Source organism: Pinus tabuliformis, chromosome Q (assembly GCF_031772625.1).
Source record: "Pinus tabuliformis cultivar Carrire ecotype Pingquan chromosome Q, CPIR1, whole genome shotgun sequence".
NCBI lineage: Eukaryota > Viridiplantae > Streptophyta > Pinopsida > Pinales > Pinaceae > Pinus > Pinus tabuliformis.
The window spans coordinates 581,626,498-581,643,246 of record NC_142296.1 but is presented as its reverse complement, the minus strand read 5'-3'; the positions used below and the strand labels follow the sequence as shown (position 1 = coordinate 581,643,246).

At 40.5% G+C, this 16,749-nt stretch overlaps 1 pseudogene; it reads right to left on the bottom strand.

The window, feature by feature from the left end:
- Positions 1-10,967: 10,967 nt before the first annotated feature.
- Positions 10,968-16,749, bottom strand: part of LOC149220790 (sucrose synthase 4 pseudogene) — a 29,374-nt pseudogene continuing 23,592 nt past the window's right edge.

Sequence of the window (16,749 nt, the reverse complement as noted above, 5' to 3'; positions counted from 1 at the left end):
AACCAACCTCTACTTTACTAGAACTGGCTGACCGATCTGTGGTTAGGCCAGATGGCACAGTACATGATGTCATGGTATCCGTTGACTCCTGGGAGTATCTGGCCGATTTTCTGATAATAAACCCCAAAAATCGACTTGATGGACATCCATTGATTTTAGGCAAACCTTGGCTTGCAACTGCCGATGCTTATATTGGCTGCCGACAAGGCAATATGACCATAACTAGAGGGGCAGATATCAAGAACCTAGCTTTATATCCTCCAGCACAGCCAAGTGTCACAATAATAAAAACTAACAAGCATCTTGTATCATACCTCACTGAAAATATTAGATCTCCATTAACCATAGAAGAGGCCCTTGATTTCAAAGACCAAACAGAAGATGATGCCATTAATAATTTTATTAGCCAAGCTAAACCCAGATCCCACATACAATGTCACATGATAGAAGCAGCATTTGATAATGAATTAGAAGAATATCCTCTTAAAGATACACACGATCAAACAATACCTACTACCTCTGTTTCAAATAGTAAAATTGTAGAAATTGAGCCAGGAAAGACTTTAAACATCAATACCAACCTGACTTCGAAAAAAGAAAAGAAGCTCATCCAACTATTGAGGAAATATACAGAAGCATTTGCATGGGACTACCCTGATATGAAAGGAATTGATCCCCAATTATGTACACACCACATTTACATAGAAAAGGATGCGAGACCTGTTCAGCAACCACAAAGGAGACTTAATCCTCATCTAAAATATGTTGTAAAAGTTGAACTTCAAAAGCTTTTAGATGTCAACTTCATCTACCCTATCTCCGATAGTAAATGGGTCTCTCCACTTGTTGTGGTACCAAAGAAGAATGGAAAGTGGAGGATTTGTGTAGATTATAGAGAGCTAAATAAAGCAACACAAAAAGAGCACTTTCCCCTTCCATTCATTGACCAAGTATTAGACACTTTGGTAGGGAAGAAATTATTTTCTTTCTTAGACAGCCTCAGTGGATACAATCAGATTCAGATTGCCCCTGAAGACCAAGACAAATCCACTTTTACTTGTCCTTGGGGAACATTTTCCTATAGAGTTCTACCTTTTGGCTTATGCAATGCTCCTGCCACATTTCAAAGGGCGATCCTCAGCATATTTTCAGACTTAATAAATGAAGGGCTTGAAGTATACATGAATGAATTTACACCATACGGAGATGATTTTGACCCAGCATTGGACACACTGGAAAAAGTCCTGCAGCACTGCATTGCCACCAGGATTTGTTTGAGCCATGAAAATGCTATATGATGATGACTAAAGGACTTATTCTAGGCCATTATATCTCAACAGCTGGCATATAGGTAGACCCAACCAAAATTCAAATAATTTTGCTAATTCCCACTCCTACCACTCAAACAGAGGTACGCAGTTTTCCTGGATTCTCTAGTTATTATAGAAGGTTTATAGAACATTTTTCGCATATTGCTGCACCTCTATATGCATTGACAGGTAATGTTGACTTTCTTTGGATAGAAAAATGTGACCGTGCTTTTCAGGATCTGAAGAAGCTTATGTCCACAGCCCCAATCCTTTGAGGACCAAATTGGGACCTGCCATTCAAAATTTCATCAGATGCCTCAGATACAGAGATTGGAGCAGTCCTTGGGTAGGAAGAAGATAAAAAGCCATATGCAATTTATTATATTAGCAAGAATTTATCCCCTGCTGAATTGAATTATACTGTTACTAAAAAGGAATTTCTAGCTATAATACATGTTGTTAATAAGTTCAGGCATTACATTACTAGATATCCTATTATCTTGTATACAGATCACTCTGCCATAAAATATTTGGAAAATAAACCAATTACAAATGGTAGAATAACTAGATGGCTGATTTTATTGCAGGAATTTGATATTACAATCAAGGACAGACCTGGAAAAGAAAATCCTGTAGCTGACTTTCTCTCGCGAATGCCAAAACTAGTGGATGCAGCAATAGTTGAAGATCAATTTCCAGATGAGCATTTGTTTGTTGTCACTGTTAAAACACCATGGTATGCTGATGTTGCGAATTACTTAGTAGTAGGTAAATTACCAAAACATCTGACCCCCAATGAACGAAAACAGATTGTCCAACGAAGTGCTCGATTTTCTTGGATTGGGGGCTACCTGTTCCATACAGGGGCAGATATGCACATCAGGAGATGCATCCGCGAGGATGAAATTTTTGACATTTTGAAAGCTTGTCATGACGGACCATGTGGTGGACATTTCGCCGATTGGAGAACTAGACATAAGGTGCTGCAAACAGGGTATTATTGGCCCACAATCTTCAAAGATGCAAAGAAGTTCGTTCAAGCTTGTGACAGTTGCCAAAGAGCAGGACGCCCTGGTTAGTTTGACGAAATGCCCCTGAATCCACAGCTAGTTATTGAACCATTCGAGCGATGGGCCCTCGATTTTGTTGGTCCAATTAACCCATCCTCGAACCAGAAAACATATATTTTGGTAGCAACAGAATATGTCACCAAATGGGTTGAAGCAGAGGCACTACTGAGAGCTACAAAGGATTCTGTCATACAGTTCCTATTTCACATATTCGTGCGATATGGGCTTCCAAGAGACATAATTACAGACGGTGGACCATAGTTTGCTGGTAACAAGATTGCTGCAACACTTAAAAACTATCATATCTAGCACAAAATCACCACTCCATACCACCCACAGGCAAATGGTCAAGTAGAAAGCAACAATAAAATAATAGAAGCAATCTTAACAAAAACCATTGCGTCACATAGATACGATTGGGCTGCAAGACTACCAGAAGCCTTGTGGGCCTACAGAACAACATGGAGAAGCACTACCAGCTATTCACCATACCAATTGGTGTTTGGAAAGCAACCCATTTTTCCCATAGAATTCGAAATCCAAACACTACGAACAACACAAGAAGTCGGCCTAGATCTAAACGAGGCATAGATTAATAGATTACAGTAGATCAATGAGCTAGATGAAATTAGGCTCTTTTCCCTCCAACACACTGCATTGATCCAACAGTAGCGAGCTAAATGGCATGACGCTCTCATTAAAAATAAAGTCTTCCGCGAGGGAGATTGGGTGCTCTTATACGATTCCAGGTTTCAAGATTTTCTCGGGAAGCTTCAGACTCGCTGGCTGGGGCCATATGAAATCCAGAAGGTACATGATAATGGCACCCTTACTCTAGTCACTATTGACGGATCTAGACATACCTTTAAAGTAAATGGCCACCGAGTTCGATTATACCGCAAACCACTTACTCGGGAATCCTTCTACCAGCAACTCCGCGAAGATTCCGATATGCAAATTTTACAGGAGGAAGAGAAATCTTCCTCACCTGTGATTCATTAAGTGATTCACCTGTTTTTACACTTTGTACATAATTTCTTTGTTTTGTTAAATCATTCTCTGTACATATTTTTGTATTTGCACTTTGCTGTTCCTTTTCGAAGCAACAACAATTCCATCATTTTTGTTGTTCCTTTTTTTTCAAAAGAACAACACTTGCATTTTTTTCTGCTGTTCCTTTTTCAGAGGAAACAACATTGTCGTTTTTGCTGTTCCTTTTTCCGAAAGAACAACATTTGTGTGCACTTTTGTTTTTCTTCTGTTCCTTTTCCAAAGGAACAACACTTTCGTTTTGTTGTTCCTTTTTCGAAGGAACAACACTTTTTACTTTAATCGTTCCCTTTTTCACTTTCATTTTGTTGTTCCTTTTCCAAAAGAACGACGCTTGCATCTTTGCTGTTCCTTTTCCAAAATAATGGCACTTCCGTCTTTGCTGTTTCTTTTCCAAAAGAATGACACTTACGTCTTTGCTGTTCCTTTTCCAAAAGAACGGCACTTGCGTCTTTGCTGTTCCTTTTCCAAAAGAAAGACACTCACGTCTTTGCTGTTCCTTTTCCAAACGAATGGCACTCGTGTTTTCTGTTGTTTCTTTTTCAAAAGAACAACATTTTTGTGATTTCACTGTTCCTTTTCTAAAGAAACGACACTTTTGGTTTTTGTTGTTCCTTTTCCAAAGGAACGGCATTTTCGGTTTTTGCTATTCCTTTTCCAAAGGAGCAACACTTTTAGTTTCTACTGTTCATTTTCCAAAGGAACAACATTTGCGTTTTCTGCTGTTCCTTTTCCAAAGGAACAACACTTTCGGTTTTTGCTGTTCCTTTTTCAAAGGAACAACACTTGTAATTTTTTTTCCCTTCCTTTTTCAAATGATAACATTCTCATATTCCTTTTACTTATGCTTGTTCTCCTTGTTCTTCCAATGTAAAGAGACCTGCTGTTCCTCCTGTTTCAGGTCTTTTAGAGCACAACTATAAACTTATGCAATGGCTACAAAGCTAGAGCATACTGAAATCAACAAATTATATAAAATCGCTACTTTTACAAGAAATCATTGTGAATTGATAGGATGAAAGAGGAAAGGACAAAATTATCCATCACTTTTGCTGTCATTGTACTACTAATACTGATATGATTGGTTATCTTTATCATGCTGGTTCTTTTTAAATTCCCATAATCTTCTTTGATCATTATTAAGGAATAAGAACAAAGGGTCTATATTTTCTATTGAGATGTTAAGACTTCTTCCACCATTCCTACTCTTAAGGAGTGTTGAACCACCCTTTGTGTATAAATAGGAAAATACTTTATTAAATAGAAAAAGAAGAAAACTATTTATATGACTTGTTATATGAATTTTCAAATGCAGGATAGGGGGTCTCATCAGGAGCCAGCCTACCATGATCATAAGGAAGAAAGTGAAGTGGCATTCCCACTATGGCCACCACACCAGGGATATGATCCAAGAGGCACATCAGAAAAACAAAGAGCCCTTGGAACAGGAGGTCTCATTATGAGCCGGCCTGCCCACCTTTCACTCCTTCCCGGTGAATGGAATTATGGTTTAACTGGTTACCATGCCAGCATAATGACCTCCATTTTGACATTGTACAACACTTCCTAAGCATACACAAAGGATCATGGTTCCATGTGTGAAACAAACAAATTTGTCAAGGTTATGGACACCTGTCAGCAGTAGAGCTCTGTTAATGGTATTGAAGTCACATTCTTTATACACCAATAGCAATCATTAACACCCTTTTCTGTCTTATACCTTTGTAATTCGTCAAATAAGATTATGTATATCACTTCCCCGAACCATTAAACACATGAAAAATCTATCATAACCAATCACGACGGAAAAGTCGATAATGACCGCATTAGACTAGTTGTGCACGTCAGTTGTCCTATTGGTGGGCTCCAGTATTGCAGCAATAATGCTGCAACTCCTGGGACTCCCGTATTTACTTTTATCAACCCGGTAGTTCGTAACAAACTTGGAAGCGATGGTGCTGTATGCACAAGTACTAGCTCTTGCCGCAACTGTCACTTGGTCAGCTGGCACAAGTTCGCTAGGGGCTTAAGCCAACTTCTATGAGCTCTTAGAAGAAGATTTTTAACTGATGGATGAAAGCTAACTCAAAGGAAGCTAATCTACTTGCGGAAAGAAACTGAAAGCCAAAAAGTAACGCAAACCCTAGCAAACCCTAATTCTACGAGCTAGTCCTATTGATGCAAAGGAGAGAATGCAAACTACTGGAAGGGATGCCATTACTTCTATGAAGGTAAAATACATGTGTCTAGACTACCTCTACCTGAAGAAAACATCTTTTTGTATTTTTGAATAAGTTATTAGAATTATCATGCATGTGCTTTTAACTGTTTGTGACTGTGCAGAGGTGGATTGGCGAGAGGAAATGCTTGGAAGAGGTCGGGAAGGTTCAGAGAGGGCCTAAGGGGTCCCTAACACCCTTCCAGAGAGTTTCACAGAGTTTGGCTATCAAGAAACCTCATTCGTGAGCTTCTACAGGAAGTCTACAGGGGTTCTACAGGATGTTTCAGGAATTTCTACAGGATGTTCAGAAATTTCTACAGGATGTTTTAAAATTGGATTTTGGACGATGGGTGAGTGAGGGAAGATGCATGAATGGATATGGAGGTAGGATAGGGGTCTGAAGTGGCCCAGGGACTGGAGGATGGAGTGGTGAGAAGGTGTAGATAGCTAAGTTGGCTCAAAGAAGGCTTAACCAATGATGTACAAAAACTAGAGTTATGTGAGCAAATGTGGCAATCGTGAGGTAAGGATTCTAAGTAGAGGGTGGAGTGGATGGTGCTGATGGAGAATAAGCAGATGAAAGAGTGGTACAGGTGCTATGCAATTCGTTTTTCCAATCTGAACCAACAAAGACTTGTAAATTCAAAGACCTAGTTACGTTGACCTAATTTGCTAGCTGTCAGTAAAGAGAATGAACAAAAGTGTTGTTAACGGGAAAAGTGTCTATTCAAAACGACCCTATCCCACTAAGGTGTGACAGTGATGTTATTCCGATTAAAATAAATTTTAGACGCTTTGAAACAACTTGTTTTTTCAGTTTTTAAGAGTCGAGAAAAAACAAAAGATGACTCTAGTCTCCTTCGATTTTTAATGAGCCTGAAGTGACAAGTGCTCAGATGGACCTTTTCCATTAAGGAGTCTGAAAAGGAACGAAAGGGACTGCTCTAGAGATCTAGGTAGAGGGAGTACCAAACCAATCGCAAAACTGCAGAATACTTTTTACGGTACGGCAGTCAATTTTCCCGAATGCTGTGTTCGGTGCATTGCGATCAGCAGGGCGGCCGACACGGCTTCCTATGGATAAAAGGTTTTAAGCCTATAGGGGTCTCCCAATATATACTCAACGGTACGTGGGAGCACAATTCCGTACTGGCACTTATCGTCTCAAAGTGGAGGAATCACCCAACCATCAGTGAGGACAACAGTTACCAGGCTTTACGACGCCGGAATACGTCTCTAGCCTAGACCTCTAAATGTTGTGCGTTAAGTTTCAAAGCGTTGTTAAGTTCATTGAATTTATTTTAAGTTGATCTTTCTTATGAAGTTTGCCTTTTGGGTTCACCACGAGATGTATATTTAATTCCTAAAATGCAATCTAAAGATGATAAGCAAGCTTTTATCTCTTTTCAGCAATGAAAATCCTAGCTACAAGGGGAAAAGAAAGACACAATCTTTTCACAAAGAGCAAAGAGCACACTGTAAATGCACTTTCCTAAATCAAGCCAAACAGACTGTCAATATGCAAATGCACATGTGCATGTATTTGTTTTTCACTTTCTTAATATTGATGCCTAAAAAGAAAGTTGATGTACAAATCTGAATTTGCTTTCAAGTGACCAACACAAACAAGCTTCTTTTCGAAATCAAAAGGTAGAGATGATTACGACACTTTATGATTTTGAAATAAATACTCGTTTCGACACTAGAAAGTCACAAATTCAAACCAAAGGCAAAAGTAAAAGCATAATCGACTGTCAACAGCAAATAAACTTTCTCCTATGATCAAAATCGACACTTGCGACAGATCTAAATCAAAGGACGACAGTATGACTATTCTACTTTTGCAATGGAAAACTGTAAATGACGTAACAAACACACAAAAAACATATACAGTTCTTTTGTACAAAGGAGGTGGAATTACTGCAAGGAAAAGGGGTTTTTAAACAGACACATACACTGATCACAGGCTGCAAAAAACAGAGACAAAACTGGAAAGAATGAAGCACAAGAACCTCAGCTGCACAGGGCTAGGCTGATCAGCGCACCTGTTACACAGAGAAACTGCATTGCAACACAGGTAGCCCTCTCGGGAAGTGCGTTGAAGTGCAGAACCTCTTCACAGAGCCTGCGCTGGGGCACAAACGAGAATTCTATCCGGGTTTTGGGTCACGGTTTGTAGTTTAATCTATGGTTTTTGGCCGAGTAAAAGCAATCAGTAATGCACAATCAGAGGGTAGATTTAAAGAAGGTCTAAGAGCTATCACAAAGGGCAATAAGATCATTTGTGAATCAGCTGTTCAAATCATAAACAGATCCAGTGAATGGATTGAAGTAGCAGATGTCTACTTTGCATTTGTTAATGGCAAATGCAGTTCGATTGCTACTTCTAAGTTTATGAAACAAAAAACAAGAGAAACAAAAACAAACTAATTAGACAATCGTCCCCAGTGGAGTTGCCATTTTGTTAATGGGAAAAGTGTCTATTCAGAATGACCCTATCCCACTAAGGTGTGACAGTGACCTAAGAAACAAACAGAGAAAAGTACTTTTGTATTCTTCTTTATGAACTATAAACAAAGAGGAATAGGATGAACCAACCTGTGTCTTGCGCTAGTCCTTTGATCCAATCTCTCTCCTCTTTGACAGCTTCCAACTACCTGCTCCCTTACTTGCCCGACTTCACCAAATACCTGCAATATCACAGAAGAAGGAAACTATACAAAGACATGGGTTTATATTCATAAAAAGCTTAGGATAAGATTTAAGCTAAACATACAAATGTAACAGACATCAATGATACACAAGCATGTAGGAGAAACTCAAATAGTTTTATTGATATAACAAGAAGATCCAGGAGGAGTTACAACCGATGATTCCTGATCCAGCATCAACCTCCCAGCAAAGAAGCCCCTCTTCACCTCCAACAAAGCATAAATCACCCAATACTCTGATATCTATCTCAAAACCAACAACAATTCTTTGCAATGTACAAAATTCCAGCCTCTGGATCTCTGGGATGAGGGATCCATATATAGATGTATGCAAGGAGGATGAGTCAGCTTATGATTTGACTAGTGGCTTCTCTCTGTCAGTTCTTGCTTCCACTTGGAGACTGAGAGCCTCTTACTCATCCTTGGTCGAACTTAGTGAGGCAAGTGTCATTGGAGAAGATTCTGGAAGCTTCCATTGTCTTTCCACCTCGCGGAATGGCACTGCCATTTGTCATTTCCCGCTCAACGCACCCTGGTAGTGCATTTAGGTGCGTTGCAACGCACTTAGTTAGTGTATTTGGGTGCTATGCAACGCAGCTAGCCAGTGGAGCAGCTCAAATGATCCTGATTTGACTGATTCTGAGCAGTTTCTGGTGGAGAACTTCTGGGAGAAGCTGTAATTTGTTGACCTTGTTCCTTTGGGGGTCGGAACAACACTTTTAGGGACTTAGGATCCTTTGGTTTATGAACATTTCATGCTTAGAGCTGTAAGGCACAAAAATGTCTATAACAAGTGTGACCTGCAATGAAACCATGTATTTTAACTCATGCAACTAAGCAAATGAAAGTCTGAACTTGTAGCCAACTTCTACACATGAAGATCAAACACTAGTGATTGCATGGCAAAGCAAAATTAGTGTTTTTGTGGGCAGCAAAGTCATCCTAGTCACAACTCCTGATCCCACCGAGGGAGAGGTGAAACCACAGATGTTTGTTGGCCCTTTTTCTTGAAGCTTTTTCTGTTAACAACCTATCAACTAAATCTGAGCATGAAAAGCTATTTTACTCATCAAAAACAACCTAAATAATAAAACAAGGTTTAAATCTAAATAATAGATTTTATTCTAAGAATGCAGCAAAGACACATGAAAGTAAACAAAGGAGGTACTGGGCACTTGAGATGGGCCCAACCCCAAGGCTACAGCCTCCTAAGAGAGATTTAGAGCTGGTACAAAGCTGGATTCATCTTTATTGAGCAAGAAATGTTACATTCCAAAAACTGTCCACAAGGAGAACTTGAAAATGTGCTGAAAGCAAAGCTAATCTATTGCCTAAAAAAAGAACTACAAAATGACTACAAAATGAATACAAAAAATGACTAACTGAAATGAGGCCCTAAGCCCTCTTATTTATACAAATTGAGGACCCCAACAGTCCTCCTAAAATTTAGGGACTCGGCTGCCCAAAACTTGCCGTTATCAGCAGTCCTACTTGACTTGCTTGGCTGCCCTTGTGATAATTGATTTGGTGGCCCTTGAACGCCAAGTTGATGGTGGAGAATTCGAGGTAAGGGCCCATAAATGAAGGGGACACCTTCCTACAAATTCTCTCCCTTGTTCTCCCACGAATTTGGCTGCCAAGTGCTCATTAAAACCTTCAATTTTGTCTCCAAATTGACCAAAAAGGCTACACAAAGCACACATTAGACTTGTTGGCATAATGACTAACCCAATTCACTCTATTAGCATAAATATAGTAAAAAACATGCAATAAACTAATGAGAATGGTGGATTAAGTCAAATTAGGAGGTTGAATGAGCCCATATAATTATCCATTTTTGGGGCTCATCATCACCCCCTACTGGAAGTGTTACTAATCCTCTGAGAAACCAATCTATCTCATCATCTTTGATGGCCCTGGTGGCCTCCCTGTCATGCTAAGCTTCTGAAGTGATGTCCTCTTCTCGGTCATGAAATCATGCTTTTCTCTCTGCTTCTTCCCACTGCCTGCTCCTTTTCGTAGAGAATTCTCAGCTTTGGTATGTTTGTGCAAGTATATTCAATCAGATGGTGGCAATGGTGGTGAAAAGAGATGAAACCAGTGGAGGATGGAAGAAAAGAGTGGTTGCATGCCTCCTCAACAGAATTCAAGCTTCAAATCCCTCTCCATAATCGATTCTGGCCTGCCCAAAGGCTCTACAGGATGTTTATGGTAGAAATACAGAACTTCCTGTAGAAAGTCCTGTAGCTTCCTGTAGAAGGTTGAACCATGACTAGAATGTGTCCGAACCCTGAAAAATGAGTGTTCATGGAGGGGATGGATGTGAGGATGCCTAGGAACTTGGTAGGGACCCTTCTGCTTGTGTTGGGAGGCCCCCTTTCCGCATTGTGTCCCTGCAACCTGCAACAATTTCCAGGGATTAAACTTGTTTTTTTTCTCTCTGTTTCTTCCTTCTTTTTCTTTCTTGCTTTTCCTCTTGCTTTTCCTGTGGCTTTTCCTGTGATGGTTTGCCCTAGGTTTTCTTTCCCTTAGCTTCCTTACCCTTAGTTTTCTTCTCTGCCTCAATATCTTGCTTCCTCACGCTCTGTTTTGGCTTGTGCACTGATCAGAATGGGAATTCTGTATATGGTTTCCTCCCCAGAACGTGGAGGATAGTATCCCTCAAGTGTTTGTTCTTTGCAAACCATTCAACCAGTCCTGTCATGTTTTTCACTCTATCGAGTCTTGCCATAGAAAAGATAATGGGCTTTTTACGGTCATTCAAAATACACATGTGTTCAGCTATATGTTCAGGTTTGAACAAGAGTTCCTCAATTGAACCATGTAAAGCAGTAAGACGATGTTGCTTCTTTGTATAAGGGAAATAAATCTGCATGTCTACTCTAGGAGAAACAATGTTGAATTTGGGATCAAAAACATCAATTCCATGAACCACATGATAAAGACCAAGGAAGGGTGAAAGCAGTGTGGCTCTCATACTGTCCAACAATATCCTTGCTTCCAGCAATCTCTTGATATGTGCTAGTGATAATAAAATCTGCATGATTCATTGCAATTAGATCTGCAGTAAACTGGCAAGAGAAATGTATTTTTCTTCATATTTTTTCCAGTATATGTCTGAATCTGGGTAGTTGGTCTTCTCCACAGCATGGGCTATGTTGCACTGAGTGATTCCTTGTCTATGTGAAATCAGAGATGCAACTAAATTTCCATCACTGTAATTGCCAATGATCAGATCAAGTTGACCTTTTAGCTCTGCCATTACTTCATTTAATACATCCTCTGAAAATCTTTCCAAGTAAGGCCACACATCAAATCGAGAAACCCATTTCTGCAGAACTCCTTTTTCTATTCTAAAGGGTACCCGGAGTATCCTTGAATGTTGTGTTCCACCAATTCTTTCAATTTGTTGATTGCATGTTGTACCATAAGCCTCAAGAATCAACCGAGTCACCATAATAATTTCAGGTTTAATGTCCAATCCTTGATGTTTTATTCTCAGCAACATTTCATTCTCCAATGCACGAACTTGATCAAGTATATACACAACCTGTCCACTAGTATCTGGAATTCCTAAAACATTTTCTTGGCCAAAATAACCCTGAGGTGAAAGAATCACAACATTAAAGACCATAGGAATCCTTCCTAGAAATGTTTCTAAAGTTGATGGATCAGGGGCCTGCAGAGTCTCCAAGAGCAAATGAATCATATCCAAGACATGTTCTGCATTGTCTCCCCATCCTTTTTCCAATCCCATTTCTTGTAATTTGTATTCAAACTCTGTATGTGGTGTATTCTTGGGGAACTTTTTAAGATATTCCTCTGCCTTTACCAAGACTGAGCATAGCTTGGACAAACTTTGTATTCTCTCATTCAGCATCAGCTTCTAGCCTCTGTAGCTGTGTGCTCGAAGGAAATCCAACAAGGGTTGCATGCTTTCTCTATCATGGAATAATCTTGAGGACAAATGCTGATTGAGAAATTGAACTCCACTACCAATGGAAGATGGCCGTGTTGGGCGAGGAAAAGATTCATTGAAGGGCTCAAGGTCTAGCTTCAATGCATATTTATCCTTGACACTTTCATCCACAAGGTGCTCCTTGAATTCCAAATATTCAGCCACAGAAAGCTGTTCAGCAGCAAGTTCATCAACATTGACACGGACATAATCCCACACACCAGGCCTTGGCCATACTGCAAGAACAATCCATGGTGGAAGAATGATGGCCTCCTGTGTGGACCTTAACACATCTCCAAATAGCCCATCTTTGAGCGTTTGAAGTTCATCATTCTCTCCCAGTACCTCTGTTAGTCCATCTAATAAATGATGAGGCTGCAAAATCTTCTTCCCTTGTGATACATATCTCTCTTCAGGCTCCAAATTTGATGAAGAAAAACTCGGGCTTTTCTGCTCTAGAAGGCTTTGCTGTACTTTCCTGTAGAACGTCTTCCTGTAGAAATGCCTGTAGAGCGCCCCTGTGCCTCTGAGCGAGCCTGATACGTAGCAGAATCTCGAAGACAGGTAGAAAAACTCAGTGGAGGACGATAGGTTAACCGATTGTGCACACTTCAGTTGAGGATGTGGAAAGTGCAGATGAACAGCAGTTCGTGAGTTTCAGCCGAGCCATCTTTAATTGCTGCGTGATTTGTGGTGAGGTGGCAAAAACATGTGCTGGCCATGCAGACAGAAGTGCTGTCACGAATCATCATGTTTCCTACCTGTGATCACTCCATCAATCACGTTGAAGGTCAAACAGTCACCATTACTTGTTTCCCAATTTCCTCCTGAGATGGCTGAGCGCACGTGTCTTATTCACCCACCGAGCACTGTTGAACTGGATGAGGGTGGCCAGTTAGCTGGCCACCGATTGTTTTAATCCCAACCATCTCATTGCTCATGCTGTTTCCGAATTACATTCATGCAATCAGAGGAATGAGTTTTAGTCACGTACCTGAAGTCAAATGGTTGCTGTGAGGTGCTTTTTGCTGCTGCATGCTCATATTCTGCTGCTGCATGCCTGGATCCTTTGTGCTATAAGCTCTTTTCTGTCTGATGTGTGGTTATTTTGCTTGTGCAGGTATCCTCTAGCTGGATCTAAGCTGCAGGAGTTCGTTTCCACGTTCAGATCTGCACCCTCAAGCTGCTGCTGCTGAATTTTCACAGGACCAAAACTTGTTTTCACCATTGCTCCCGAACGATAGATCAGATCGATCTGAAACTTTCTGAGCATGTTCCTATCATCATGATGCACCTCCCATAGCAAAATTGAGATCAATGGATGCACATATTTTGAGAAAAATGGAAAATGGCTAAAGATTTCAGAGATCAATTTCTCGGAAACCGTGCATCAGAATTGGCTGAAACTACTTGGGTAGGTTACTGTCACCCACATGCATCTCCCCATGAAACAAGTTTTGAAACGGATGCACAGATATGGAGAAAATGCAAAAATGGCTGAAGGTGATGAAGGCTGATTTCTTGGAAACCGTGCACCGGAATTGGATGAAACTACTCAGGCATGTTGCCATCACCCCTATACAATTCCCCATAAAACGGTTTTTCAAATGGATGCATGGTTTTCAAGTTAGGGCAAAAAAATAATTCTGTTCTATGTATTTTTTTCTTCAAAGCATTCTGCAAGTTTTTGCATGGTGAAAAAGAATGAGCTTGAGCTGTGATGCAGGCATGGAGATGATGGAGGAGGAGTTTGAATATTGCAGGAGGACTTCTGAACCCTTGAGGAAGCTACCATGTTCGCCAAACTACTTGTTTTAATCCATTTTTAACTTCTTGTAATTTCTATAGGAACTTCCTGTAGAAAACACAGTTTTGAGGAAAGAAGCACAATGACATGGAAAAAATGATGGAAAAGGGTGAGGGATGGAAAAATGGATGTGTACAGGCCTCATGGACATATTCCCAGCCTTCGGGTCCTCTTCGGAGATCAATTTGGCTTTTTTGTAAGCTTCCTGTAGAAGACACAGAACTTCCTGTAGAAAACACAGTTTTCATAAAAGAAGCACAATGAGGTGGAAAAAATGATGGAAAAGGGTGAGGAATGGAAAAATGGATGCTTGCAGGCATAACCAATAGCTTCCAGGCTTTAGATTCCCTTCCAAAATCGAATCTGGCTCGCTTGAAGGTTCTACAGGATGTTTCCTGTAGAAATACAGAACTTCCTGTAGAAGGCACAAAAATTCCTTTGTCTTTGTTTTGAGTGATCCTCCTGACCTGCAATGTCCTTCTTGCAACCTGAAATTATCCAATGGAAATTAGGTTTATTTTTATTTCTCTTTTTCTCCTTTTTTTTTGAAAACAACTAGGGCGCCTCATGGAGGTTTTCACCCTAATTGCCTGCCCTGGGCGCCTCCAAGGGAGGTTTTCACCCAGAGATCTTATTCTCTTTTCTCTTTTTTCCCAACCCATTGACCACCTCATGGAGGTTTTCAATCAATGAGCCAATCTAAGGCACCTCTGAGGAGGTTTTCACCTTATATTTTTATTTTTCTTCTTATTTTCATTTTTTTCTTTTTTCTACCCTACCCTACTTGAAAAACAAAATCATTTTCAAGTATAAGAATACTTCCAATGGAGCCATGTGCACATCGAGATTAGAGACAAGATGATGTGAAGGCTCGAAATGCATGCTTTGACAGGTATCCGGATTCCAGAGACCAAATGATCTGACTTTGAAGGGATCAAACATAGCTGAGGAAGAGAGTACCGCTGCAACTTAGTGACCGTCTGAAACCATATCTCAATATAGCTTTGATATCCTTGGTCCTTTTGCTGATCTGGATCATTCTTCATGTCACCTTCTATCATGACCTTCTCATCTTCCTCTTTTTGCTGATCTTTCTCTTGAGTACATGGAGGATTTGATGGTAACCATGAGGGAACTCTCTCGATCTCTGATTCTGATCTCTTCTCTTCATCAAGTGCAGCCCATGGTTCTTTGATCTCCTCTTTTGAATCTTCTTTTGCCGGATGTGGTCCTTCAATGCTTTCAATATAGTCTCTTTTTTGCAATACTCTTCCTGAGCTATGGTGAAGATCATTGAGCTCAAGAGGAGTCATTTGGACATGTTGTGTCCCAGCATTGCAATTGTGTTGAGCTACTCCAATGGACAGGTTTGGAAATGGTGGTATGGGTAGCTGAGTGGGGGCGTAGATTTGAGATGGATGTGGATGGGGTTGTGGTTGGGCAGGCATTTGGGGTTGCCTTGGTGGAGCAGGAGGCGATGGTTGTGGACGAGCAGGTGGTGGAGGAAAAGAAGCGAGAGGAATGTTGTATTGGGGCCTCCACCCCTGGGGAGGTGCATTCCACTGAGGCTGTGGCTGAGCATAAGAGTGAAACGAATGAGCAGCTGGTTGGGCATAATATGGATCTATGAAGGAACAAGGAGGAGGTGTGAACCAGGAAGGATGAGCAGGGGGACCCCAAGAAGGCATGAAAGTGGCTTGATAGGGGTCATAATAGGTCTCGGATGTCCCTTGCAGTTCCTGCTAATAAGATCTAGGTTCATGTGGCCTCCTTTGGTTCATATAGTAGAGTGATTCAGTGGCTCCTTTTGCCCTCTGATATGCAGCTTTGATTCCAGGCAAGGAAGGGCACTGATTCGTAGGATGGTATTCTTCACAGACGAAACACACTTCAAGGGGGTGCATTGGACATTCGTCCCTAGGATTCTTTCTAGTGCACCTAGGACAAAAGATGGCCAAATCCCTCTTGGCTTCCTCTTGCTTCTTTTGGATCCACAGGGTATCCAATTGCATGGCAAGAAACTGCCTCATATCACTCATGAAAAATTCCATCTGATCTTCGAATTCATCTTTGGACAAGGTGCTGCTCCCAACATTTCTGCTTGTAGCCATTTTCTCCAGAGGAATGGTTTCTTCTTCTTCTTCCCTTGAGGTTCTTCAAATATGTCTTGCTGTCCACCTAAGGGTTCTTTAATCACAGCCATTGAAGAATAGAGAATGTTAGCTGTGTGAAGCAGTGGGGGTGTTGTGCAATCATTTTTCTAACTTATCTCTACTCCTACAAGGCATGAAATGGAATCTTTTTGGTTGATTTTTGTTTTTTTCTACTTCTACCTGCAAAACTGAAATAGATTGAACTGCAACTAACTATCTTGCTAAAATGAAAATGCGGAATTGAAATGAAACCAGGAAAGGACTAATCTATTTTGCTCAAATGAAATTGCAGGAATGAAATGCTAGTCTACGCTTGCGGAATTGAAATGCTAATCTACGCTTGCAAAAATGAAATTGCGGAATTGAAATGCTAATCTATGAAAGCAGGAAATGCTAATCTACTTTTGCATAAACGAAATTGCATAATGGAAATGAAATAAACTACTTAGCAGAAGATTGTAGTGGAAAA